General features: G+C 33.9%; 2 long non-coding RNA genes across 2 annotated transcripts; one reads left to right on the top strand and one right to left on the bottom strand.

The window, feature by feature from the left end:
* Positions 1–1842: 1842 nt before the first annotated feature.
* LOC126745196 (uncharacterized) lies at positions 1843–2278 on the bottom strand. Its single transcript, XR_007663460.1, has 2 exons — positions 2107–2278; positions 1843–1997 (listed from the first exon to the last, which is right to left on the bottom strand). It is a non-coding gene; the product is annotated as an uncharacterized LOC126745196 (long non-coding RNA).
* A 50-nt stretch (positions 2279–2328) lies between these two features.
* LOC126745197 (uncharacterized) lies at positions 2329–16748 on the top strand. The gene is made up of 3 exons (XR_007663461.1): positions 2329–2543; positions 16265–16290; positions 16357–16748. It is a non-coding gene; the product is annotated as an uncharacterized LOC126745197 (long non-coding RNA).
* Positions 16749–27501: the final 10753 nt, after the last annotated feature.

Below are 27501 nucleotides of genomic sequence, written 5' to 3' on the forward strand. Positions count from 1 at the left end.
AAAAGCAGGTATACGACCGACGACTCTTCAACAATCAGGTAGACAGTTACTTATTGTATTGAATGTTTCATAAGATACACGGTGGAGTAAGAACGTATGTCAGTATTTTTGAAGAAAGAGCATATATCAGTATTTATATATCTCAAGAATGGTGACTCGCACAAAAAAAAGTGTAGAAAATTTTTTTTTTGATAATTTTATGATCCACAATTTTTGTCTGACCTATTTTTATGATAAAACTTACCGTTTACGCGATAGATAAATGCGAAAAACCAATATTTTTGACAAGGAGAATCGATGGGGATTTTTGCCATTTTATTTATAGTACTATTTTTGACATCTATGTAAATTTTCAGTTTTCGCTGAATTATTGTAAACTTTCATTTTTTTTCTACTTATGTTGACTGTACTAAAATTGGTATCTTTGACTTTTTATGTTGAAATCCAGTGATGTCATTTTCCTTCTTGCAAGTCTGCTTTTTGTTTTTTTAAAGATTAAAATTTTGTTATTCAGTCCTTCCATTCTAACGGTACTTTTTGTATTAGAGAATATTTTATTGTTAAGATCCTTAACTTTGCCGATGATCCATGAGGATTGCTTTTCCGTAATACTTCATGATCAACTCTAACTGTTTGTTTGTAAATGCAATATAAAACAGTTGTAATGGAAAATCTGTATCTGTTAAGTTAGTGATCCTTTTTTATTTGCAGGTATCTTCGTGGTCTCCCTGTTTTCCTTTTTATTGCTGTAATATCGTTAAAATCTAAAGGTATCTGTTAATTGGACTTTTCATACTTTTCAGATGATAATATAAATATTATAAAAATTATATGACTGTGCTTTTTTTGTTGCCTTGCCAGATAATAATTTGTTTGTCTTAATCTTTTGAAAATCACACAGAATAAATAAAAATATACATGTCAATAGCAGAAACTATTTGCTTTAATTATGAGGCCAACAAAAAATTGCCAATTCAGAGTTATCTTTGCGTAAATCTTCGCGTATTACAGAATATTTACAAAAATGTTGAAAAGAATCTTTAACAATCAATTATTTTTTGATGGGTATTAGGTACTAAATGGGAACAAAACATTTTTATGTCAAAAATCTTATTTTAAATAAAAAAAAATTATATATGTATACATAAATATATATATTCCATGAATATAAAAAAATATATCAAATTTGACTTAATTTTTTTTAGTATATAACTGAGAATTGTTTGTATTATGAAGAGTTTATGTGAATTTGCATGGACTTTTAGAAAAAAAGAGTTCAATTTTTTTCCAAATATAAAAGAACGTTATTATAAAAATAAATGGCACAAAAACTCCACAAGGAAATAACACTCCTATAACATTGCTAAGCATTACTGAAAAAGGACTTTCTTTTAGTTTTATTGTATATTTAAATTAAGTAGATGTATTTGCAAATATTCTTAAAAAATTTATGAAATATAATTTATTTTTTATAATAAAGCGAGTAAAATAATGTTTTCTAACAAACACAATAGAAGTTTAACGATATTCAAATGAAAAGCCTCACAATAGAGAAAACTCCTTCTAAAGAGTGTGTAACTCTTCCTAAAGTCTATTGTTTATCACCAACTAACGTAACATAAACAAAATTTTTCATATTTCATGAGTGTTTTGATCTAGCTCAGCTCGACAATGGTAATAAACAAAGAAAAAACGAAATATACCGTAGCCAAAGTGATTTAAAATACTTAACGAGCTTTCGCCAGGATTCACCCTAAAAACGGACGAAGACGAGACGACAAAAACGCTCCGGGAAAGTACCGTATGCATGTGAGAAATCAGAAAATATATCAGCATTAGATGTTATGTTATGTAATTATTTATTTAAAATGTATATTATATATTATCGTTGTTCTTTATTGCTCAATGAAGACAGTCTGCCCAATTTGTCGTACTTGTCCAAGATATTTCAGCACATAACTTGGTGGTTTATTCTTGTATTGGGTCGCCACATCGCTCTGTAAAATAGTGAATAATTAATAACTAGGGGTCACTGCATAAGTGACTTAGATCAGAGTTCTGAGATTGCAAACGTGCAGTTCCGGTAATATTAATCTTATTACTTACAGCAGTTTTATGATCCAGAAGTAGAGAGTAGCATAATACAAGTTTGCAAACATGTACTCTGATTAAGAAGCTTGGCTAGGTAACTGAAAATACCTTTTTTATTCATGGCGCTAGATTGAAATATACAAAATTAAATAATTTAAAGGTTAGGTGTCAAAAGTTGACATGTAGGCTGTAATTTTTCTTAAAATGTCATTTTCTATAAAAATATGTCAAAAAAATTGGAGGATCCTATTTAAAATAAGAAAGTTAGGGTCATTTCCGGTTAAACCGAAACAACTGAATACGTCAGCTAATCCCAATTTGGCAGCTACACCCATTTACCAAATTTAATTTTTTTTACTTAAAAATTAAAAAGTTATAGGGGCGAACCACTTTCCTAAGACACCTGCTATAAAGTAATTCTATGACCAACGGCTGTCCTTCATGTAAGCACGGTATGTATCATTGCAAATGTTTTAATTAAATTACAAATAAATATTTTCCAATCGTGTAGTTTGTCCGTGACCATCCGTTGACCGGATGCGAAAACCCACCCTTCTCCCGAGTGTCCTCAGATATTTTTAACAACAGATAAAATATCGCCGAATTAATTCTCATGCACAATAGTGAGTTTTCTTTTGTTTAAAATCCCAAACGGTGGAAAATAAAGTTTAATATTGCGGGAAATACGTGACGGTCCCTCACTACCACCCCAAACTCTCCGTTCCCAAGACCACCCTCCGAGATGTTCGCGACTCAAAATGCGGTTTAGATGAATTTATGTACACGTGAATATTTATTTGCTTAATGTGGATGAATGTGGGATTGGGGAATGGCTTCTTTGGATCTGTTTATTTTCAATTTTTCTTAGCGGATTAATAAGACGGCTCCGCCGAGTATTACGATGGGGTGATGTAAAATACTACTTTGAATTTAAGATTAAAGAAATTTATGCTTTATTATGTGATATCTGCTAGTTATAGCAAGATTCATTGATTATTCTTGGTAATTCAGTATACTAGTCAATTCATTTTCAATATATGAATAATAAAAAGCGAGGCGGTACTACCGTTCGAGACTGCGGCAAAGCAGAAAATGTATTGATAATAGGTGTCAATAACTGTCACGTATCAGTAATTTTATTATCAGTTTAAGATATATTATTGTCGATAACTCCTATAGTTAACATATACAAGACACATTTGGAATTTAAACCCAGAAGCTCTCCTACCTACTGCACGTTGTTCTAAAATTCACTTTCTTAATCCATCTGTATTATATTTAAAAATTACATTGCCAAGAAGGAAGAAATAATCCCACAATATTATCAAATAAATTAATTTGACGACAGAAAAGCAAGATAAACTAACCTATATTGCTCTAATTAGTAGAACGTGATGTAAAAAGATGAGTTGTTCTAGGAAATTGAACCAGTAATCTGCTGTTCCACTTAATAAATTCTTCCATATTTTGGAACCTCACTGTGCTTTTATTAATCATTAAAATATCTACAAATGAGTTGCCAATTTTTTTTTTGATCTAATGTCTAGAAAATGCCCCTAAGTAGCAGTCAGTAAAAGTAATTTCTGGATTTCTTTATCAAAAAATTGATCTTTTTTTAACTGAAAATATGCCAAAATTAATCTGGTTGTAGATCTGTGAGAATAAATCACGGAAAATCAACACAACTCATTATCGCTAACCTGGAAGGAAGAAAAGTTTTAAAAAAACAATTTCAATTTGAATAAAAAACTAAAAGAGGAAATTTTGGAAAAAAAGATTATTTACTGCAAAAGCGGATTTTTTAATTTATTTTCATAGTAGTAGAGGTTCATAGACTTTCTGCACTAAACAACAGAAACAAAGTTTGTGATAACACAAAATCTGTGGGGCTTCATATCGTCAGTTTGAAGTGCATGCAAAAACAAACGTATGATCACTTAGGGAGAATGTGAGTGTCCTTACTTTGGTTTTAAGGGACAATTTTAATGAATTTTTGCAAAGAATGTCATTCGAAGATTAAGAATTCTACGACTACTTAGTGAGGTATTTGTAAGTACATTATGGCCAGTCATACCTGGATCATATCTAGTAGAGGCAAGAATTTGAAGCTGATATTGCATGTTTGATTTGATTGGCATATCCGGATGTCCATGAAAGAGTAATGAAACGTTTAGCAGTTCAAGCATTACTGGATGAGTGGTTTTTAACTAAAAAAAAATTAAATTTAGTATAAGTTTTGTCAAATACTTTCGTAGACATTCTAGATAATTTTTTAAAGGCTTTAATCTTGTTTTATTCCAAAATTCATGAATATATTTATTTCCTTTAAAAAAAGTCGATTTCTTTATCTATTTGTATAATAAAGTTAGATTAAAAATTTTTTATTAAAAAGTAACCAGTGTCAATTGTCCAAGAATTTATAATAAACCTTAAAGGAAGGCAAAAAAAACCACCTTAATTTTCTCGAATTTTTCAGGTCGTTATTTGTTTTGCATATGCATATACAGGTTGGGGAATCCATCATTACATACTACTCTAGAGAGATCAAAAAGAAAATATGGCAACGTGAAATGTTTATTATGCGGTATGTTCCATAATAAAAATTAAAATCCTGTTCCAGTACGAATAAGGTATAAACTCTGATGAAAATAGACAAAGTTAAATACTATACGGAAATCATACTAAAACTCTTCTAAAACTAAATTCATTAAATAAACGGACCTCCATTAACTAGACAATACGTAAATTATTGTTAAGTTAATCATGAAATCCATTTCGTACTTGGCGCAATCAACATTATTTTTTTGCAACCTCTCGAAACTAGTTGCCTAACTAAATCCTTGTCCGTAAATAATCTTCTTAAGATAAAAGTCATTTGGGGACAAATCTGGAGATCTAGGAGGCCATTTAATATTGCCAGTCCCATTACTAAGACGGTTAGGAAAAGAGTATGTTGTAAATTCTTTTATGATAATCGAGTTGTAAGCGGGACAAACGTTTTGTTGAAAATAGACCGATCGCAGGTCTAAATCAGGCAGAATTTGTCACGTGTAAATATTTGCGTAAATCACTTAGTCGCTTATAAATATTTAACAAAATATAAGTAAATAACTTACAAAATTCCATTCTTCACCATTGGTCTTAGGTAAATATCTCCTGAGTAACGGATATTTGAAGTATTTGTACTTATGTTTTTTGCGAATACTGATAACAGTTTAATAATACATACTTCCTCTTCAACACTTGATCGTCTTAAATTAACTTCTAGGGCACTAAAAACCATCAATTCCGTGCAGTCAACAGACCAAAGAAGCAGTGACTGCGTAATCTTTAATTCTTCAACTTGTATACTTAGTTTTCTATGTGAAGACAACTACACATATAGATACGTAAATTTTTAAAGTAAAATTTTTTTACGCACGCTTGAGTTGGGGAGTAAGCTAGCGAATGCGTTACGAAAAGTGTGATTTGGTGAAGCGAATAATAGTTGAGAAGGAGCTATGACTTAGTGGAAATAGAAAGAGAAAAAGCTACGGTTCGTATATTACTGTAAGAACAAGAGAGAGCAACAACAGAGTATGGAATATATATATTTCAGTCAGTAGCTGGTTAGCGAGTTTGCTAGCGTTATATGTGATTTCTTGATTATTTCCTTCTTAAATAATTTTATAAATTAATTTTTGTTGTTTAATGTATTAATTATTCTACGTTTAAGTGAATAAAATTATGAATTTATTTTAAAGTTCATATTTTGTAAATTTTCGGATGAAATATAAGAAATTAGTGCAGAATATAAAAGTGGTGATCCAGGACCATCAACTTAGAACAAATAACATGCGGAAATTGTGCAAAATAATTTTTCTATTTTAATTTTATTGTTTAAAGACAGAACGGTTTTTGGAAGAAATTCATGAAAACAAGGAATAAAATAAGACCAACGAACAAATAATGGATGAATCCTGATGGAAAGACTCATCTTAATTGCACTATTGACTTATTCAACGCGCTACAATATCTATTACACTAAAACTCAATAAATTCTCCAGAGGGCAACAGAGGAAGAAATACTTGCAGAATATCCCACGTCTATGAATTTTCCTTCATAAACGTACTTGGAAGACTCACCTTCTTGATCGGTGTATAATATAAGCTTAAGAAGAATACATTAATAAAAAAATAATGTTGAATATACGATTTTCTTGATTTGCTGGGCTGCTTTGGAATATTTTCAAAACACAATATTTAACTAATTAAAGGAGAAACTTATTAAAATGTTTAAATATTATTTTAGTATAAGTGCAATAATATGCAGATAATAATAGGCAGATTTGAAGGAAAATTAATAACATCTGTTATTTATGTTTAGTCATTAACAAATGAATGATATATTGACGTACTGCTTAACTTATTTAAAATAAGAGCCTCAACTGATTAAAAGGAACGCCTCATGCATGATAACTAAAAACAAAAAAATTGTAAAAGAGTATTGATGAACTATGGAAGCACAATTATACTTAGTAAATATATAGGATTATGTCTACTGTTAAATGTGTGAAATGACCTTCTGTTATGTTTTCCAATAATAAGTGTAAAAACTCATCTTCTTGATCTATCTGTATAAGCTGAATTAAAAGTTTAATATGTCCCAAGTTAACTAACGAAAAAAATCCATTAAGATGGAAAAATAAATTCATTTTGTTAAGAAATGGCGCCGTCCACCACCCGGTTCGCCCCTTTCATTTTATGGATATCGGCATATTTGCATACTGGATAGAGACGAAGGATGGAATCATAAATGCCGAATGAGAGCGGAACCGTCACGTATTGTCCAACCATTAAAAGTAAGACCCCGGGAATTCGTTCTTAAGGTGCATAACTTATGAGAAGGAATTAATTTCGGTTCGTTTCAATATCGAAATGAAATTGTCTGAATTAATAAAAATATATTTTCGACTGACTTTGACTTCTACTACTTGCTACAGAAACTTTCGAAATACATCGAATTAAATTGCGAATAAATGAAAAGCAATTTTAAAAGCTCGTTAAAGAGAGAAAGAATGGCGAGGCCTCTTTGTGATTAGTTACAAGAATCGAACGGGTTCGTTTATTGTACAATATTAAGAAAGTAATTGTACTAAATATATATGGGCATAAATTATGTTTTTATGTTTACCAGCCAATAATTTAAAGAGGCCTTGTACGGCTTCACTAATTGTTTATTGCGAATTAATTGTTACTCCTGTAAATGAATTTTGTTTTTATCGGATCTGATCACAAAATATAACATCTTTTAGAGTAGCACTAGTAAGTATAACTCGAATAGGACTATTACAAAGAATCACTAAGCAAGCACGAAATTCTGTCGTTAGAACAGACTTTGGGTGGCCATTAGTGACACAGTGTCGCAAAATTTAATATCAGGACTTCGCACCACCGGCTTATATCCATGTAATGCGCAAGAGGTTCTACGAAAACTTCCCGATACTGCTGTTCAGGAAAAAGAGATTGGGAGAACATTAGACGAAAGTTTAGTTGAGTTGTTAAAAGAACATAGGGGAGTTCAAAATCCCGAGAAGAAAAGAAAACGAGGAAAAAAAAATAGAACCAGGGCAAAATGTTTCGTCCATCACCTCCTCAGAAGTAGGCGAGAGCGCCATGAATATTGTCGATGATGATGCAGAACCATCCACCTCTAAAGGAAATTCGAAGAGCGCAACAAATAAATCAAAGTTGGGTGTTAAGACTCCAGAGAAAAAAGTCGAGGAATGTTAGATCTGGTGATCTCGCCGGCGATTCCATTGGACATCTTCTCCAAATCCACTGATCTGGAAACGCATCATATAAAAATTGTCTGACAGGAACAATATAGTGGGGTACCGCTCCATCTTGTTAAAAATATAATAAAACTTCGTTTAGATTCCTATCGCCATGAATATCAGACTAATTTTCTATTTCTTCAACAATTTTAGGTTGGACTTTTACTATTAAGGTTACCATTAATGAATAGAGGCGCGATAGTAGTATCACCCAATATTCCATTTAAAATTTTGGGGTAGGGTGATGACTCACCCTATAACCAAAATATGATGGTTGTACCTGTATTAGATTTGTACCAAATTGCACTTTTCTAACTTTTTTAGTTTCAGAGATATTTGCATTAGAACTTTTCAAATTGACACCCTTCTCTTTATTACAATATTTAAATTCACAGAATACTAAAGAGCAATGTACAAGACGTTGTACAATGCCCTGGATAGCAGCAGCCATTTCCTGGATGTAAAGATGTATACGCAAGCCTTGATGAGTGTACGCGAGCTGCCAAGAACGAAGGGGGCATTCATTAGCGTTTTACAGAAGAGAGAAAGAAATTAAGAAATTCTATCTACATTTTCCATGAGACTTTTACGCCGCCTGTCATCCTCCCTCCGCACTCTCGCGCCCTCTCCCTCTCGTATATACGGGAGGGGAGTAACGAAGACGGAGGAGGGAGGGAGGGAGACCAGGCAATACGGGAATGGGATCTCGAAGATCTGGGCCAGCTCTAACCTCTTTACAATGCAACAGCCAAGTAGACGAAGACAATAAAAGTAATTTCTGTGTCCGCTCTTTTTTTTCCTCCTCATTTTGGTCGTTATTTTGTACATTCGGGGGGAGGGCGTTTATTGCGAATTTGCGAAGCTCTTCATCACATGGAAATTAATTTGGCATTTTGAGAGTTTTCAAACGAGAATGGAAATAATTGGTATCATGTTTAATGACAGACCTTGTTTAATAGACATTTTTATGTAAGTAACTGGTCAGTGAGTTTGTCTACATTGGTTTTCTTACTAGTTATACAATTTGAAGCCTTTTATTTTAGATAAGTATAGTTAAAAAAGAAACTAAACATTTTTAAAAATTTAGCTACATAACAGCTCAAAAAAAGAACAGGCATATTCTTCAGCTTCCTAAAAATAAGATATTTCTAGACTCGCTAACTGTCCAAGAAGAGCACAAAGTGAAATTCAACTGTGCAGAAAGAGGCAAAATGACACTTTAACTTGCTTGAAATAAAACAGAAAAAATCCTTAACCTAGGACAAAGGGTTTCTAAATAGGGGAGTGGAGGCTGCTGTGGATTATGAATTCAAAAAAAATCTTGTCAAGTAACTTACTGTGCCCGCGGCTGTACTATAGTGAGTCATATGAAAAAATGATGTAGATGAAATATTTTAATGACAGTTGAAACCTTATAAGCTAATAACCATTAGAAGTTAAATATTTTTAAATAAATTAAAGAAAATTATACATACAGACGAATGGAAGCAAAAAAATTGCTGGTCTAAAGGTCTGGAGTGTCCCAAAAAAATTAAAAGGTTTTAATAATTTTTTTTTCAAAAAACCTAAAAAAATTGTTATATGGGATCAAAAGCATCTAAAATAATTTTAAAAAATTGGATATTTAAAAATATACCTGAGATCTTTGGGAAATCACAGAAATTTCATTAAATTGTTAATAAGAAGTGAAAAAAAAATTAGAAAAATCACTAGAAATCTTGGAAAAATTTTCAAAAAAAGGCTTGAAATGCCTGGAAAAAATATCAAGAATTATTTTAAATACCTGAAAAATTTTTAATTCTACTGCAGATACGGGAAAAATCTTAAAATTACATTTGCTGGTTATAAAATAAAAAAAAAATTCCTGCACAGATCCCTAGAAATCTTGCAAAAAATCATAAAAAAAACCTATTAAGTACCTGGAAAAATTGGAAATATTCTTTAGATGCCTGGAAAATCTCATAAATTACATTAAAGAAAATTATACTTACAGATGAAAAAAAGTTGCTGGTCTAAGGGTCTATAGCGTCCCAAAAAAATTAAAAGGTTTCAGTAAAAAAAAATTTAAAAAAAACCCTAAAAAAATTATATGGGATCAAAAGAATTGAAAATAATTTTAAAAATTTGGATATTTAAAAATATACCTCAGATCTTTGGGAAATCACAGAAATTACATTAAATTGTTAATAAGAAGTAAAAAAAAGTTTAGAAAAATCACTAGAAATCTTGGAAAAATTGTCAAAAAAAAACACTTGAAATGCCTGGAAAAAATCCAAAATTAATTTAAATACCTAAAAAAAATTAAAGTCTACTGCAGATACGTGTAAAATCTTAAAATTACTTTTGCTGGTTATAAAAATTTTTTAAAAAATCCTGCACAAATCACTAGAAATCTTGCAAAAAAATTTAAAAAAAACTTATTAAGTACCTGGAAAAATTGGAAATATTCTTTAGATGCCTGGAAAGTCTCATAAATTATATTAATTGGTCAAAAGACTAAAAAACATTAAATTGTGAAAAAAAAACTAGATGCGTTGAAGAATTCTCAAAAAAAATAACTTGAACCACCTGGAAAAAAATTAAAAATAATGTTAATTACCTGGAAAAATTTAAAATCTACTTTAGATGCCTTGAGAACCTCCAAAGTACATCAACTGAATAAAGGAATTAAATAAAAAATTAAATTATTGGAAAAATCACCAGACATTCTTAAAATAACTCTTGTCAAGCTACCTAGAAAAAATCTAAACATTACTTCAATTACCTGAAAAACAAGTTGCATTTTCAGGTAATTAATTGCAATTCCGTAAAAAAAAATGTGAAAAAATGTGGGTCACCAGATTTACAAGATCCAGAAAAATATCGTTTTTATTACAAGATCTTACTACTCAAATATCTCTTCAGAAGAATATGAAGATTTATATGAATTTCTCGTTTTCAATTTAGTTTTTCTATAACCTATTAGAGTCTTGGTACGAAAAAACGTGGACTGTATACGTAAATCACCATGAATCAGCTGATCTCAAAAAGTCTTAAAATAAAGTTCAAATTTCGCGGGCGGTTTCTGTCAAAATACTTCTAGCACCATCTGCGTTCACCTTCGATGACGACGAGATATATGAACAATAGTTTACTGTTGACTTGTGCGTCTCGTTGTTTGTCTCTGGATTTAGAGTTTTGTAACCGACGGATGGCCTGTATGATTTCCTCTAATGGAAAAATCAAATATAGCAGATTGAGTATTAAAAATCATCTGTTCCTATTTTTTAAACTTAGAATCATGTCAAATTTTTGATAGAAAACTACTAAAAAAATTGCTTTTTGTACTAGTTGTACTGATAATAATGTAGGTTGAATTTGTGTAAATGTGTCTTATTATTAAAAACAAACATGGCAAATTAAAAAAAAATACAGAAAAGTGGTTTTCAGGTATTTTATCAGATTATTTTTTTTTTCTTAAACTTAGACTTCATATGAATGACTAACTGCAGAAAGGGGATATGTCACAATTTTAAAATTGTACAGAAAGAGGAAAAAACTACCTAAACTTTGCTTAAAGCTTATTTGACTATTGTTTTTTTTTGCGGAAATGTACTTGGAAGTATATTTTATATATCACCTTCGTCTCTTTTGGTGTTTTTAAATTTCCCATGAAGTTATTGTCAATTTTGACATATGGACATGTCTCCTTTTTGCAGTAAAATAAAACAAAATTCTATAATTTTGACATTTGCTTTATTCAAATAGTACATACTCATTCTACATCGCATTCTTTCTCACTTATCGAAATGATCCTCCAAAATTCCATATAATCCTCAGGAATAAATTTTATTGTATTTAATATATCAGTCATTTTTTTTTTGTTAATTGGTATCTTTTCAAGGTATGCTTTTTTAGAACATTGAGTTAATTATTTTTCAGCATTTCTAAGCCGGTAAGTATTACTTACAGGGCAGTTTATAAACTCTCGGCCAACTATCTGAGTGGTTGTTGAAATACTCAAATGTTGGAAAGATGCGATAAAAAACGATTTTTTTTGAGATCGTGATACACTCTTTCCATAAGATTCATTACTCAGACAGGTTCTTTTATAAAACTGTGGCCACCAACGTTTGAAATCGTACTTAATCGCTAGACACCTGGATTTGGATGGTGTAAAATCGTTCTATTTTATTAATCTGTCGTTTAATTAGGCCGAAGTCACGGTCGCAAGGCATAAATGAATGGTCTCTCATTGGGAAGTACATTTCAATCTCATTAAATCTCTTGAATTCAACTAAACTCATTAGAAAGCGAATCACGGTATTATTTTTATTCTGCCCACTACAGTTGTCACAGAAAATGTGAAGAGTTTTATACTTTTGCAAGCTTTGCTGATCTAAGTAATGCTTGAGAAAAGAGCATACGTCATTTGCACCTTTGTCCGCCTCCCCTTCATGGTAGACATAATAAGCAATATTATTAGATCCTAAATTATGTATCTCAAAAGTACAAACAGTAAGCTGTCGAAAGTAGTACAGTTCTTGAACCGGAAGTTGTGGTAGCGATACATTCGCCATGAAATCAATGCAAATATCTAAGGTCTGCTCATCTTCAGTACAGCACTTTTTTACCGAATCTAGAGCAGTATAAAACTTCTTGCTTCGTCTCTTGTGGACCATAAGCTCAGCAACTGCTACCCTTTTTGCATTATCGTTAAGACAGTCACTCTTTATTTTAGCATTAAGTTCCTCACAGGTACTGCAAGTGTCTTTTGCTGGTCTACCGAATTTTAAGTTATAATTTTCTTTAAAAAATTTGTAAGAAATTTTATCAGTCGGGTGTTTTTCTCTAAACATCTCAAACATTGTCTTTACTGATAATTTGCAATCTAGATAACGAATTTCTTGGCTCGTATAATGCGATATTTTGACCGGATTGGATTCAATGTGGTTCCGGATATTTGCAATAACAGATCCTTTTATTGCATTTCCACTTACATTTTTACCGCGCATATCCTGAGGGGTTTTGTGATTTTTTAGGAGAAAAACAATACGTTCGCATCGCTTCTTAGAGATTCCATACATTGATAGAAATGCTCCTTTACAAGTCTGTATTCTACTTGAACCATTAATAATAAAATATTTGACACTTAAAGACTTTGGTTTACTATTAGAAGCGTCTATGCTACCCCTTTTTCGTGAAATGGAATGTATTTCTAAGAGTCCTTGTAAATGCATATCTTGTAAGTCTTTTGTTTGCAAATTACAAAATAAATTAGGCATACTTTGTTTTTCTTCTTCAGTCAATCCACTTAAACATTTCTTGTAACAACTAAAAGGATAGACTAGTTTGCCTAACGATGATTTAAAAAAACCCCAGACTTACCATAAATCACCCGCAACCTCTTTGGCAGTAATGCATTTTCCAGAATAATTTACATGTTGGACGCCTTGCAGTTTTGCCCTTTTAATATAATTTCTTTTATATTTCTCAGTGTTATATTATCTGGTCTTGTATTGGTGTACGAAACTGCACGAAAAGAACCAAAGTCAATAGTTTACCGCAGAAAGGTTACTTCTCCAGGACATATCCCCTTTCTGTGGTTAGCGAGAATTATAATGCTATCGAGTAAATAGTGTGACAATGTCGTATCTCCCGTTTATGCAGTAAACGATGTTTTTAAGTTAATGAAATCTAAATATAAGAAAATATGAATTTCCAAAGAAATTGGAGACGTCCCCTTTCTGCAGTTAGCGATTCATATATGAGCTTCTCGTCTTCAACTCAGTTTTTCTATTACCCATTAGAGTCATGATACAAAAAATTGGACTCTATACGTAAATCACCATGAATCAGCTGATCCTAAAGAACCCTAAAATAAAAAGTTTAAATTTCGCGGGCAGTTTCTGTCAAAATACCTCTAGAGCCATCTGCGTCTATATAGGTTGACTTGCGCGTCTCGTTGTTTGTCTCTGGCTTTTTGACCTACCGTAGATGGATTGTATGATTGCTTCTAATAGAAAAAATGTAATATCACTGATTGAGTATCAATCAAAAATCATTCTTTTTTATTTTTTAAACTTAGAATCATGTCACATTTTTACAGACAACTGAACAAATTGCTTTTCGTACTAATTGTTGTAGCGGTAATAATGTGAGTTAAATTTGTGTAACAATAAAGTGTGTATTTTTCACTGTGGCAAATTTCAAAAAAAATCAGAAAAGAATTTTCGTGTTTTGATTAAAAACGTTTTTTTTCCTGAAACTTAGACACTCTTGTATATAGAAATAGCTTGAACTTCCCGTTTTTAACTCAGATTTTCTTTAACTTCTCTAACTCTCCATACGTAAATCACCATGAATCATCTGATCCTAAAGAGCCTAAAAATAAAATTCAAATTTCGCGGGCAGCTTCAATCAATCAATCAAATATGATTTATTGTCAAAAAATTTTGTAGGCAAAGCTATACATAAAAAGCAAAACACACAAATATAGAAATCAAACAAGCACTAAATAAATATATACAAAACTGGGTACAAAAGACATAAATGTACCTGGTCAAATTTCTTATACTAAATGTAAAAAGTAAGAAAATAGAAAAGTAAATAAAAATAGTAACAAGAAAGTAAAATAAAAAAAGTAACAAAAACATTAAGACAATGTTTAATGTTTAAAATCTGTCAAAATACTTCTAGCGCCATCTTTCTAGCGTTCACCTTGTGATGACGCTTAAAAAGGGCAGATATATTGCGCATCTCGTTGTTTGTCTCGAGATTTACGCTTTTTTGACGGACTGAGTAATAAAGCAGACTGAGTATTAAAACTAGTCTGTTTTCATTTGTTAAACTTAGAAACTTGTCAAATTTTCGAAAGAAAGCAACTGAGAAAAAATTGCTTTTTGTACTAATTCTACTGGTAATAAGTTATATTTATGTGAGAACTACGCCAATGAAAATCTAATTCAGCCAATCAAAAGATGCGACCGTTCAAACACAAATTTATACGTATACAAGGCGGATATCGTTTTTCCTAAGTGACGAGAACATTATCTAAATCTAAACGTGTGTTATAACACCGCCAATAGCGACGCTATGGGGCGTCTGATTGACATTCACGATATTGTATTATACTCGGAATCGCTATGAAGCAGATTATAATATTATTATAGATGTATGATATTGCGTTCTTAGGGCACCAATGAGATTTTTCCAATATGTTTACATCAAACAATGCTTAAGTAAACTTATATATTCAATTACTGACCACACATTAAGTTCGTGGCAAGGATAATTGATTATTGCTCGGTTCTATAACATAAGTTATGGCGGACGCTTTGTTCTTATCGGCAGATTTCTTTTGAGATATACACTTGTTACTCATTATTGAGATGATGTCTTCGAGATTAAAGTAAGGCACATGTTCATTAGGATAATGATTTGTGTATAACAGTAATGAATGCTTTCAATTGATATATTTATTTTGATTCACGTTTGTATCATAGATAAATTATTTTAGCAGAAGCAAGTCGTTAAGGGTCTCAAGACGAGATGTTTTGATTACATATTTAGGGGCATTTCTCTGTAAGCTCGTACAGGACCCATACAAATGCTGTCCTGGTAATAATTCGCTAAACATTCGCCAAAAAACTGTTAACTATTTCGAAGAAAATTAACTATTATTTTAGTTCCATAAGGAGGCCCACTGAATTTATACAAATTTTCCGAGTTATTAGCGATTTTCCAAAAAATTATGACAGAGGACTGTTTGAGGTATTAGGGGACTATTTGAACTGTGACAGGGGGCTGTTTAGTGAGACAGAAGACTGTTTGAGAATTGTTACTAAAAAAAAGTAATTTTACATTCATCAAACATTTATTGATTTTTACGAGATATTTTCGCATCAATAATCAACAAGTTTACTTTATGAAAAAATAACAGAGAACATAACTTTTTTAAATATTCATAGCAGAAATTCACCTTAAGTACTAGAAATATTTTGCACTCACCGAGATCAACATAAAGTCTTATTATTATAATATTAATCATTAAATGCTTTAAGCAGTCTATTGGGATACTTACTAATACTAATATAATTATTAGAACAGTCTTTTATATCTCAAATATAGGCATAATATTTTTACTTCGATCTCCAATCAAATCCTAAGGATTTTTCTAAATCAAATAATGCACATAAAGATAAGGAATTTAACATTTTAAGAAGTTAGCACTCGAAAACGTCTAATTGAGTAGGAAACTGATAAAATATTCTCTTTCCTTTTAAAAACAGGTTAGGGTTATCCAACTTTTGTAAAACTTGATCAAATGATACGTCTGCAATATCATTATCATCTAATCTAAAGATCTGTACTTTTAGGTCACAAATCTTGAGGAAAGTTACATGTAAGTCATTTTCATCATCATCAATCTCATTAATTACCGCAGCATAACGATATTCTACTTTTTTAGCTGGATATTTCACAAGAACGTAATCTCCAGTATTGTAAAATGAATTCTGAATGCCACTCGTTCCTGTTATATCATTATCCAAACTTCGAGGAGACTTGTTTGGCGTAGGTGTCAATTCAGGATTAGCAGATTCAAGATCTTCCGGTTCGGACTCTGTAAATACTTCTTCTACTGTCCATCTAGGTTTTTGAGCAAATTTGATACTGCCTATCTTATAATGCTCACAATATCCGCTGTGGCAAAAACAGCTGAGACTTTTCATTGTAAGTGTTTTACATTTAGACGGAAGGCCGAGGATGGAGTATGAAACAACTAACTTCATCGTGCATCGTTATTAACTAAACATATAGATAGAAAAACATATAGAAATAATAGATGCTACTTTTGTGAGACATTGACTTTAAGTTTATTTTCCTCCTTGCTACAAAGTATAAGTATCTTTTTTAAAATGTTTCTAAGAAATAATGTAATGTCCAAACTATTAGTATCAGTGTAAGACTCCAAATGTCCAAAAGTTTTTGGTTTAAAGGATTTTAAGTAAAAACCTCGTAGTAGACCTTTTTTAAGGAATTAATAAAGATTTTATTTAATAGTCTGAGAAGCAAACTTTAAAAAGGTAATTAAGATTATCTAAAACTTGATATTGACTTAAAAAATTCCAATATAACACTTTTTCAATCTGCCTACTATTATTTCCACCACACATTTCCTGCTATTTTTAAACGCACGGTATGGTAGAGCGAAATTCAAATTCGGCGCCATATTCAAATTTTAAATTAACTGCCATTATGACGTCACAATTTTCACTTTCAGTTAGTACTACTCCCCGATATTCAGAGAGCGCAAGAGTCAATCGACGTTTAGAGTTCTATTGGCTCTTATGAGAGTTTCTTATCTAAGAAGTATTAATCTATGGTGTGAGTCTGTCTTGGTGGTAATAAACATGCTGAAATAAAATGTTTTATTCATTGTGTTAATGATTTCATTTATTACTGGTTTTTTAATAAAGTTACAAGCTCGGTAGCCTGTTTAACGCATCAAGCACTCTAGTAATAAGTCAACAATATTAGAAAGCAGATCCAGTATTACATGACTAATATTACCAAAAATAATTGAATTGAATTTGAATTTTGTGTTCATTGAATTTGTGTTCAAAATATTCGGTCCTCGGTCATATTCTTTCTGGCTTTTGCCTTGTTATCTCTCCTTCTTTTCTTTGTCCACTTTCTTATTTTACTGGATCCTCTTTGTCTCTTCTTTATCATTCGTTCGTTTCCAAAGCTATTTTTAAACCTATACAACAGCATTAACTTGTATCTCTTCATTATGACCTGACTTCTGGTTTAAACCATCCTGTAAACAACTTCTATATCAAAATTGATTAAATGGCCTCACTTCCTCCAAAAAGAGTCGTCCACTATACCTACAATCAAAGAGAAAAAAAAAGCTTCAATAAATACCAGTCGAAATGAACTTCATCTTAACTACTTTGGTCCGAACGCGTCTTAGAAACGAGAGCAGAATTATTATTATTGCGGTCTAACCGGTGATAAAATCTCGATACTTCGAAATGGACTTAACCGTCGTCGTCACACATGGGTAATTATTTAATCCATGTGTGCGACCATCAGATGGTTTTTGTTTGTACCTGCGGTACCCGGCGAATACCGGTCGATCTACCATCTGATTAGCGGCCTTTAATTTTTGCTTGTGTCATTATCATGGGCGTATCGTGGTTCGATTGCCTCCGGTTAACTCCGAGTTGTGTGAACCTTATTTTAATCGTGATCATAATATCAAGGGAATGTGAAATGAATATATGTTGGCTGTAGGTTGATAAGTCAAACTTTATTGAGTCAGTTTTTTGAATAGAATCTTATACAGGGTGTTTCAGAACTATGGGATCAAACTTCTGGGGGTTGTTCAGTGCAACAGAAGAATCCATTTGAGTATAGGAACCCATGTCCGGAAATGAGTCACTACGCCACTTTGGCCCTAAGACGCGTTAAAATTTATAAAAAAACAGTAATTACCTAAATAGGATCTGCTGCATTTATTTTTACCTTTTGTACATGATACCATAACAACAGTTGTTTAAAATCAACGCTTATCAATGTCATGTTTTAAAAATTTTATAGCTTACAATTTTTAAATATTTATTGCTAATGGAAAACTTTACCAATCAAGAATTGGCGGATATGCATTTGGCATACGGAGCAACAAACTGCAATGCACAAGCAGCATCGCGGTTGTATCATGAACGTTATCCCGAACGACAGCATCCTGGATACAAAAAGTTTATTGCGGTTCATCGGAGGCTCGCTGACCAAGATGCATGATACTGGTGTTGCTCGAACCGTAAGAACGGTGGAATTTGAAGAAGAGGTGCTTCACCGAGTTGCCGATGAACCATCAAATAGCACACGTGACGTCTCTAAGAATTTGAATACGAGTAACGCTTCTGTCTGGCGAGTACTACACGAGTCCATCCTTACCACTTCCAGAGTGTTCAAGGTATGACTGCAGCCGATTATCATCCTAGAGTTCAATTTTGTCGATGGCTTCTGGATCACATCATTGCACAACCAAATTTTTTACAATATATTTTGTGGACCGATGAAGCCTCTTTCACAAGAGACGGTATTTTCAATAGTAGGAATAGCCATGTTTTTCTAAGAAAACATCAGAATCGTTGGTCTGTCAACGTATGGGTAGGCATTGTTGATGATTAATTGGGCCATACCTTCTACCGGAACGGTTAATGGTCAAGCCCAAAACTATTTAATACTACAAATCTCCAAAGGGCTTCAAATTTGCACCATATTCCCCTAGTCCTTGGACGCCAGACATAACAACGGCGATCGAAGCGCACCTGTGTTGTAATGTGACATTTTACGCGGGTGGCGTCTTGTGTGTGACCTAGTTAGTATTAATTCACTCTCGGTCTTCAATAGTCAGAGACGTCGGTCTAATTTAGCCGGCCGTGCAAGACATTCGCACACTCGTAGTAATTCATAACTCGGTAAAGACTCCAAGCCATTCCGGGGTGCTTTAGATTATCGGGTTAATTTGACATTTTACATTTAATCATTTTATTACACCTTTGTCGTTTAAGTAACTGTAAGAAATAGTTAGTTCGGGTTGTAATAAATGTGAGCTATCGAAATTTATACCAGCAGTCATTCTTTTCCGTCTCCTTATATGGGTGGAAAGTCACTAATCCCCACCATATTTTATGGTCCTTCGAGCCGGATGGTAGTTTTATGGTCCTTCGTCGTCATTTTTGTACGTGAAAAAGCCATTATTTCACGGAAACCGGGAAAACACTGACTTTTCTGGGACATTTATAGACAGTGTCGTGATTGCAGTGTTGCCAGGACAAGCCATTCATCCTCGCGCCGCGACATTTAAGACATTAAAGACATTGTGTTTGTGCTGGAACAAAGTGCCATTTTTAGTGCCAGCATGACAAAACTGTAAGTCTGTTCCATTTATTTACGTACTAAGTGAATCTGTGCCTCCTCCCGTCGTTCATTCCTTAGTCTATCTCTATCCTACAGCTTACAAGTTTTATTAGCTTTATTAAGCCAATACAAGCATTAGTCAGTCATTAAGTAAAACCGATGGGCAGAAGTCATTTGTTGCATTTTAACAGTCATTTTAGCCAGTCATTTAAGGCAAAGTAATTTATTTAAGTCATTTTAAATAAAGCCATTTTTAAAACTGTCGTTTTGACATACTGTCATTAAATCTTAAAAACTATTTAATTTAGACATTTTTTATTAAATAGTCCAGTCAAAATGGCAGCTGAAGAGCAAGAATCGAGGCTTACTTGTTTAAAAAATACAAGGGAATCCTACAAAGCAAAATTAGCTAATTTTACGAAGTTCGTGGGGGATTTTAATCCTAATGTCAAGTCAATCGAGGAGTTACAGATCCGCATAGAAAAGATTGACAAAACCTATAATGATTTTGATGAGGTTTCGACTGATTTAGAGATTTTGGACACAAGTTCTACTAAAATTAAAAATCACAGAAAGGAAAGGCAGGCATTTGAATCTGAATTTTATGATTCTATGGGTAAAGCCAGAAAATTCATTTTGCAGTCATTACAGCAAACCCAAACGCAACAACCAGCTTCAAATGTCTCACCTTCACCTCAACATTTTACTGTCCAAGATCGCATTCATTTACCACCCATTAATTTACCTACTTTTGACGGGTCACGGGAAAATTGGTCGCAATTTCATGACGCTTTTAAGGCCTTAATACATGAAGACAATAAAACGCCCAATAATACCAAATTAAGGTACCTTAAGGGTTGTTTAACGGGCTCAGTAAAAGGAATTATTGAACACTATGAAACCACGGACGATAACTACCTGATTGCTTGGGATTTGCTTTGTAACAGGTTTCAAAATAACCGCATAACGGTTAACCATCATTTGAAGTCATTATTTAATTTGCCATTAATTTCGGTAGGCAAAGATCCGAATAAAATAAATTTAAGAAACCTTTTAGACGAATTGCAACGTCATATGCGTTCTCTAAAAAATCTTAAACAACCCACAGACAGTTGGGACACATTAATCATTTATTTGGTTACCACCAAGCTTGATTTTCAAACAAAAAAAGAGTGGGAACAACATGTCACGAATATTTGCCCTTCAACAGAAGAATTCCCCACTTATAGTCAATTTGTGTCATTTCTTTCTAATAAATGTCAATTATTAGAGTCCTTAGAAAATCAAGATCAGGTGCAGCCACAAAAACAAGTGCCTTACAACAGTCATTCCAATCATTTTAAAAATAAGGTAGAAAAATATGACAAGAAATTTTCTCATTTTGCTTCCAATAATAAAAAATTCGCGTGCTATTTTTGTAAAAAAGGCCATTTAATTTACAATTGCAGCGACTTTTTAAAATTGTCTCCTAAAAAACGTGAAGCAGAAATACGAAAATTAAATTTGTGCATTAACTGTTTTAAAAATGACCATACAGAAGAAAAAAATTGCCCTTCTGCTAAATGCAAATTATGCCATAAAAAACACAATACTCTTTTACATTACGACCCAGCAAGTCAATTCCAGGAATTTCAGCAAGGTCCTAGTCAAGTCTCGACCTATTGCGAATCGTCACAGATACCGCCGCAAGTGATGGCAACAGCGCATAGTGATGCTCCCGCGGAAAACTTAAACGGTTTTTCTTTCTCAGGGTCAACGACGGACCGCGGCAATACGCAAAATATCTGTCGTCAAACTTTGCTTTCTACGGCCGTTATTTTCATTGGCTCAGTAGGGGAACGCGGAGTGATTAAAGCTAGATGCATTTTAGATTCGGGTAGTATGAGCAATTTTATTACTACGGCGCTGGCAAAACGGTTAGGTGTTAGTTTAGAAAGACCACAAACATCTGTGACAGGTGTAAGTGGCTCTGCTATTAATATTCGGGGTCAGATAAGGGCTAAAATAGGGTCTACTTTAAATAATTTTCAATCCACATTGGATTTTTTGGTAGTTGATAAGATCACAGGCAATATTCCCTGTACATCATTTAATTTAATTGATTTTAAATTGCCAAAAAATGTAGTCTTAGCGGATCCTACATGTCATATTCAGGGGGGTATTGATGCTCTTTTAGGCGCAGACATTTTTTACGAGCTTTTAGGCGATAATAAAATTTATTTAAGCAGGAATGGGCCAATTTTATGTGAGACAAAACTAGGCTATGTTTTGTCAGGGTCATTAAACACAGAGAGAGACATTCGTGAAAACTATTGCAATTTTACTTCTCATGACACTTCCGATATTCAAGGTCAGTTAGAGCGTTTTTGGCATATTGAGGAGTGCCAGACGGCTCCTAAAATATTTTCTAAGGAAGAAAAGGAAGTAGAAGAGCATTTTATTCAAAATACTAGGCGCGATGTTAACGGTCAGTTCATTGTAAAGTTACCGCTTCGTGATAAGTTTACAGACCTCGGAGAATCCTATGATATGGCATTAAAACGGTTTTATTCGCTAGAGCGTAGGCTTAACAGAGAGCCAGAGTTGAAAAAACTTTATTCTGAGTTTATGTCAGAGTACATAGAAATGGGTCACATGTCATTAGTCCTTGACTCAGAAATAAGTACGCCAAATATCTGTTATTATTTGCCGCATCACGGGGTACTAAAACAATCGAGTTTAACCACGAAGTTGCGTACAGTTTTTGACGCCAGTGCGAAAAGCAGTTCAGGCTTATCCTTGAACGACGTGCTTAAGGTAGGACCCGTAGTACAGGATGATTTATTTTCTGTATTGACGCGTTTTAGGAAACATAACTACGTGGTGTCTGCTGACATAGCAAAAATGTTTAGGTGCGTGTCGGTTGATCAAGGTCAAAGAGATCTGCAGCGCATTATTTGGCGGCCTGACTCCTCAGACATTTTAAAAATTTATCGGCTTAATACCGTTACCTATGGACAGGCTTGCTCATCGTTTTTAGCCGTTAGATGCTTATACCAAGTGGGGGTTGAAAGCGAGGAAACATTCCCTTTGGCAGCGCGAGCAATAAAAAAAGACTTTTATTGTGATGATTTTTTATCTGGTAGTGATACCATTGATGGCTGCATTAGATTGCGAAGGGAGGTTTCTGACCTTTTAGAGAAAGGTTCATTTTTATTGCGTAAATGGGCATCTAATGAGCCAAGCATCCTGCATGACGCCGAGACACACGACATTTTTCAATATATCATTAATAATGAGGAATTAAAAACTTTGGGCATTTGGTGGGATACAAAGTTAGATCTTTTAGGATTTTCTTTAGACTTTGAAATCCCACAGTTCATTAAAGTTACAAAACGGGCAATTTTGAGTATCATTAGTAAGTTGTTTGACCCATTGGGACTAGCAGGCCCAGTTCTCATCCAAGCAAAGCTTATTTTGCAGGACTTATGGAAGTTAGCGCTTTCTTGGGATGAGGCTGTACCTCTAAACATTAGAGAATCATTTTTAAATTTCTGTGAAGAATTAAAGTCATTAGCTAGGGTTAAAATACCTCGACAGGCCATTTTAAAGAACAATGTGAATTTACAAGTTCACGGGTTTTGCGATAGCAGTGAGAAGTCATATGGCGCATGCATAATGCTTCGTTCAGTCGATTCTTTAGGGAATTGTAATGTTTCACTACTGTGTGCAAAGGCTCGCATTGCTCCATTAAAGACCCAAACATTGCCCAGACTTGAGCTCATGGGAGCTGTAATTTTAAGTCGTTTAATGGACAAGTCCGTTAAGGCTTTAGAAATTGAGTTGTCCGAGTCTAGCATTTTTTATTGGACAGACTCAACTATTGTGTTGTGCTGGTTGCACTCTGAGCCATCTAATTTAAAGAGTTTTGTAGCGAATAGAGTGGCAGAGGTGCAACAGCTGACAAACATTAATCAATGGCGACACGTCAGAACGCATGATAACCCTGCCGACATTATTTCTAGAGGGGCGACGCCGAATGCTCTTTTAAAAAATCGGTTGTGGTGGGACGGACCTCATTGGTTGGCTTTAGAGCCTCATTTGTGGCCTAAAGACCTACAGATTCATGAAACTAAGGTCACTGACCTGCCTGAAAAAAGAAAAGATAAAAATGTGTCACTTTTGACAGCCTATTTTGAAGATTCAGATATTTTTGTCAGATTTTCATCTTTTCCTAAACTCCAGAGAGTTTTTGCCTACATTTTGCGTTTTATTAAAAATTTAAATTTTAAAAGGCAAAATCGACTAGACGAAGTTCAAGTCGGACCACTTACAGTACAAGAATTTAAAGACGCACTTTTAAAATTGACGTTTATAGCGCAAAGTCAAATGTTTGCGTTAGACATTGAACATTTACACAGAAACGGGACAGTCAGTAAGAAAAGCAAGATTTTAAGTCTAAATCCCTATCTAGATAAATGTGGTTTATTAAGAGTAGGGGGGCGAATTAAAAATTCAGATCTAAGTCACGATCATAAACACCCCTTGCTTATTAAAAATAAACACCCATTTTCTTTACTTGTCATTCAGTATGAGCATATACGGAACTTTCACGCCGGTGCTCAAGCGACATTATATGCTGTTAGGCAAAGGTTTTGGTTAGTTAATGGGAGAAACTCCGTCCGCGCATTTATACGAAGTTGCGTAACTTGTTTCAAGGCAAATCCCACGCCTAATGTAGTCAATCAAATGGCAGATTTGCCGGAGCACAGGGTAGTACCTGCCCGCGCGTTTCTTAAAAGCGGCGTAGATTTTGCTGGACCTTTCCTTATAAAAAACAGTAAAATCAGAAATAGACAAATGATTAAGTCATATCTTTGCTTATTCATTTGTTTAGTGACTAAAGCTGTGCATTTTGAAATATGCACCGATCTTTCTAGTGAGACATTTCTCGCAGCATTAAAACGATTTATATCGCGAAGAGGTATTTGCCAATCTTTGTTATCGGACAACGGTAGTAATTTTATAGGTGCCCGTCGCGAACTGCGTGAGATATACCAATCATTGCAAAAATTACATAAAGATGAACACATTTTAAATTTTCTCAGGGAAAATTATATAAATTGGGAATTAATCCCACCGCGAGCACCACACTTCGGTGGTATCTGGGAAAGCGCTGTAAAGTCAGCAAAATACCATTTAAAGAGAGTTGCAGGAGATGCGCACTTAACTTTTGAGCATTTTTACACGTTAGTGACTGAAATTGAAGCTATCCTAAACTCCCGTCCTATAATTCCTCTTTCCTCAGATGTTACCGATTTACAAGTCCTCACGCCTGCTCATTTCCTGATTGGAGGTGCATTAAAGACAATTCCTGATAAAGACTTTTGTGAAGTTCCCATGAATCGGTTGAGCCACTATCAAAGAATTCAGAAGATGTACCAACAATTCTGGCGGCGTTGGAAAAACGAATACTTGTCCAACCTTCAACAAAGGCCTAAATGGCAAACAGGGAGTGACAAAGCTCTGAAGGTGGGCACAATGGTCATCCTCAAGGAGGACAACACACTGCCTATGCATTGGCCTCTAGGCAGAATCACGGAGCTATTTCCTGGCAAAGACGGATTTGTTAGGGTTGTCAATGTTAGAACCAAGACCGGCACTTTTCGAAGGCCAACCTCTAAAATTTGTGTTCTACCCTTACCCGACGAAGACAACCATCCGTAACCAGATTAAGACTGTGTCATCGAGATGTCATGGTGTTGAAAGTCTGGAGCCTTTCAAGAGGGGCGAGATATGGTCAAGCCCAAAACTATTTAATACTACAAATCTCCAAAGGGCTTCAAATTTGCACCATATTCCCCTAGTCCTTGGACGCCAGACATAACAACGGCGATCGAAGCGCACCTGTGTTGTAATGTGACATTTTACGCGGGTGGCGTCTTGTGTGTGACCTAGTTAGTATTAATTCACTCTCGGTCTTCAATAGTCAGAGACGTCGGTCTAATTTAGCCGGCCGTGCAAGACATTCGCACACTCGTAGTAATTCATAACTCGGTAAAGACTCCAAGCCATTCCGGGGTGCTTTAGATTATCGGGTTAATTTGACATTTTACATTTAATCATTTTATTACACCTTTGTCGTTTAAGTAACTGTAAGAAATAGTTAGTTCGGGTTGTAATAAATGTGAGCTATCGAAATTTATACCAGCAGTCATTCTTTTCCGTCTCCTTATATGGGTGGAAAGTCACTAATCCCCACCAGTTAACAGGACCTATTTATCTGCGTTTCTTGGAGGAAGTTCTCCCAGAACTCCTTGAAAATGTTTCACTAAACGTTAGACAGCAAATGTGGTTTCAGCATAATGGAGCGCCGGCTCACTTTACTGTACAAGTACGCGAGTATTTGGCTCAGCGGTTTGAGCACCGTTGGATTGCCAGAGGTGGAGCAGTTTCTTGGCCTCCTAGGTCACCCGATTTAACGTCGCTCGACTTTTTTCTTGCGGGGACATGTAAAGTCTTTAGTCTATACGAAACTCCAGTAGAATCAGAGCTAGACTTAATTGGACGACTAACAGCAGCATTTGAAATCATTCAAAACGAGGATCAAATTTTTAGTGTAGTCCGCCGAAATCATGTGCGGCGTTTAAATCGGTGTATTGAGGTTGGAGGAAGACATTTTGAACAATTGTTGTGATGGTATCATATACAAAAGGTAAAAATAATTTCATCAGATCCTATTTAGGTAATTAATATTTTTTCTAAATTTAAACGCGTCTTAGGACCGTAGTGGCGTAGTGACACATTTTCGGACACGGGTTCCTATACTCAAATGGATTCTACTGTTGCACTGAACAACCCTCAGAAGTTTGATCCCATAGTTCTGAAACACCCTGTATATAGGACAAAATCTGGGTCTCGTTAGCTCGTAGAAGACTAAATAATTCCCCACGACTAGAACCACTACCACAGCTCATCTACATGGTAAATCGGTATCAATCTATTAACAAAACTTACCTTTTGACATCTGTAGACTTTTCTTTTCTACAATGCATACCATCCTGTAACTTTCAGCGGAACTTACTGTGAAGGAATGCTTCGTCAACCCTACCAATCTTGCTAGAATTCTCCTTCAAGAATTCTGCACTAGTAAAAAAATGTAACAGCAAGTGTTTCGAGAAGCATAATAAAATGATACAACTATTGATAGGGGTACGCCTTGATCTAAAGTTAAGCAGTAATACTAAATAATAATTTTTTTTGTAAGAAATCAACATGCTCTGGATCAGAATGACCTTCTAACGTATTCTTACTTAGGTTTACCATAATAATTTGTTTTTTCAAGCGACGTCTTCGGACTTCTAAGCTTGCAAAAAAACTTTTTCCACGATTACCAATTTAGTTGCTTTCTCCAATTCATATTTGTACAAATTATTTACCTTTTTGGAATAAAGTGCCCTTAATTCATGTTTTGCAGCACGATTCTAAGATGGCGTCGCATAATTATTTAGAATAAGTTTTCCAATAAGCTTCCAGACATTTTATTGAAATTATGCAATATATTCAGTCGAGGAGTTTGGCATATTATAGATTTCAGGACGGCTAGAATAGGAAATTCTATGATAGCTTTGCTTCTCTACCATGCAAACCCAGCACCTCTCAGCTGACGGTACTCTAAAGGAATGCTTCATCAGCTATAACA

The sequence above is a fragment of the Anthonomus grandis genome, chromosome 15 (assembly GCF_022605725.1).
Source record: "Anthonomus grandis grandis chromosome 15, icAntGran1.3, whole genome shotgun sequence".
NCBI classification, from domain to species: domain Eukaryota; kingdom Metazoa; phylum Arthropoda; class Insecta; order Coleoptera; family Curculionidae; genus Anthonomus; species Anthonomus grandis.